Consider the following 2,863-nt stretch of genomic DNA (forward strand, 5'->3'; position numbering starts at 1 on the left):
GCAGTAAATGTGATTGTAGGACTGGCTGGAGCCATGAGAGGCGAGATTTCTACCCTGGTAACTGACAGCATGAAAATACCTTCTTTGATAACAAGTTTAATGTGGTTCATAGTTCTTTATTTCTATTTTTATTGCCAAGTTCAACCAAATTCAGAAACCTTTGAGTAGAACTACAGTAAGACCTGTGAGGGCCTATTAAAAGGGGAGGGAGGAGTGAAGGCAATATAAACAAACAAACTGTTCATTCACCTAGCATGGGATGAGTTTCAGCGAGAACATGCCAAATCTAAATAAATTAGGCTATATAATTCTACTTGGCAGCATAAGGAGTAAAATAATCATGTAGTGTTGCTGAGATTCCAAGAGCTACCCAGAGGATGCAAAAAATCTAACACCATGAGGCAGCAATGGGAATACCAATTTAATACACTTTTTCTTTCTTCCTGCTATAAATCAGGACAAAAAGTTAACAGAACTTTTTCCAGTGTCCTGTAACCAAGCTTTTAACCCAAGGAAAAGCAAGACTAAGAAGGTTTCCCAAACGGCAGTCACATGCCACTGGTGGCAGAATTCATGTACTACTTTTGCTATGGTCGGTATACCACAGTTTAAGAATCCCTAGGTTAGGAGAAAAAGCAGTCTGTTTAGTACTGCACAGTACAATTCTAGAGACTCTGCAACCAGCAGAGAAACTGCAGAGCATCTGGAGTATCAGAGATGAAAATTTCACCCACCAAGTGTTAGCAGCAAGTAGACTTTATTTTTAATCTTCTTATGACAACTGTTATTCTATAAAAGCCAAATTTAAGAAAATGATGCTCAGATGAAGATTTCAGCACCACAATCCCAAACATACCAATTCCAAAGACGAGAGATTTTCACAGGTTTGCTGTTGACTAAACCCAGGCCATTTCTTCAGAGGGCCATAAATAATAGAGGAGATAAGTTTCAGAGGGGAAAGTATGTTGAAGTGACACATGCTATGTCATCCACCCACCTATCTGCACAATGCAGATAGGTACCACTCCTGTGGTGACAGCAGGGATACCACAACAAAACAGCCCATTTCTTCAGCTGCAGGAAAACAGGCACCATCCTGCAGGCTACCTTGCACGGACAGACAGACAGACCCTTACGCTGTACAAATCACCAGGGTGGCCCACTGCTGTTCCGAATTTCACTGACATGTAGATGAGCCATAGCATGTGCCTGCAACTATGGCAAGCGCCAAAGACTGGTGTGCCCCAACTGGGAGCTCCAGCCTGTGGCAGAACTTCTGTGCCTATGATCTCAAATGAGCAACACTGGAGCTGGCACCCCACCACCACCTTACCACTGGAGAGAGAAACCACAGAGCTGGCTCTACCCAGGGGTTCACGGATCCTCTAAAAGCATGAGGTTGACACTGCACAAAAGGGCCTTGTCCACAGTGGGAAAAATTACATCCCTTCCAGCAGCAGTATCAACTGTACTCGATGAATGCAAATAGTATTAGTGCCAAATACAAGCTACAAATTGACATAATTGATGCTGGAGCAACTATTTTTTTTTTTACTTTAAACATACTCAGAAACTGTATGAAAGACGCTTTCCACTAGTCCTTGAAAGTAACTTTAGAGCATTTCCCAGAAGAGTTGAAACATGTATTTAGCCCTAAAGCTTACCGCAGGTACCTTTTTCATTTGCACAGTGTGGTATGTACACACACGAAGGGAAAATAGAGGACAGATGGCTAAATCTATGTATACTTACCAAGGTACGAATACCACGTTAAAATCAAAAGCACTAGGCCAAGTCACATGTTTAAAATTAATTACACTTCCGCTACTACCTACAAGTCCACACTGCTTTAAAAATCTACAAGTCTGAACAAGATACGTCCGTGTGACACGATCACTTAAGTACATTAATCCCACATGGATATCCTCTGCAGCTGAATTAAAGGCACACAAGTTGTTCCCTGCTACTGTTCAAATACATATTCAGCCACATTACTGCTGTCTGTTTCGCTCCCAGCAGAAATGTAAATATGCCCAAAAGAAACAGAAAACAAAACATCTGGAAACAGAAGCCTATAGGCAATGTTCTCATAGTTCAAAAAATACGTGTGCATATTCTGTGTATATGTAGACAAATACATATGTACGTACATGGAATAAATATATAGGGTTTCCACGCAAAGCCAGCAGTAAGAAAAACATTTAATTTCAGACAGTTTTTCCCCCTCTGTCACGCTCACCTTCACGGGTGGCAGTCCCGTATCGTGTCCCCCCCACGAACCTGCCCAGCGCTATTCCCCGCTGGCTGCAGCGAGCCCCCGGCGCAGGGATGAAGCAGGCGGGCATGGAGCGGGGAGGGAGGATTTGGAGGAAGCCGCTGGGGCGGCCACGGCCCCACGGGGCCCTTTCCCTTTCCCTTCCAGAAGTAACACAAAGTTATGACTCCCGCTCGCCGCTCTCCCCGCTCGCACGCCGTGCCAAATGCTGAGTTAACAAAACCATAAATCACCGCTGAACCAGACGCGACGGCCCGGCAGCAGCGCCCGCCGCCTCCCGCCCCGTCCCACGCCGCGGCGGCTCCCCCAGGGAAGAAAAGGGGAGGCGAGCAGCGGGGGCAGCGGGCACCCGAACCGGCGCGGGGCTCGGGGCGCCTTCCCGCGCCCTTGGCGGGGGCAGCGAGAGGGACCGGGGGTCCAGGTACGGCGGGACGGGCAGCAGCGGCAGCTCCCCGCGCAGGGAGGCGCCGCGGGCCGCCGCGGCCGCCAGGCTCCCCCGGGGCCGGCGGCACCGCTGCCGCGACTCCTCCCCGGGGCGCCGGGCAAGCCGAAGTCCCGCCGCCGCCGCGCACCGGCCGCGTCCCCATC

This window comes from Corvus kubaryi, unplaced genomic scaffold (assembly GCF_017639235.1).
Source record: "Corvus kubaryi isolate FWS band 111438036 unplaced genomic scaffold, C.kubaryi_AGA036_p1.0 133, whole genome shotgun sequence".
In the NCBI taxonomy this organism is placed as follows: domain Eukaryota; kingdom Metazoa; phylum Chordata; class Aves; order Passeriformes; family Corvidae; genus Corvus; species Corvus kubaryi.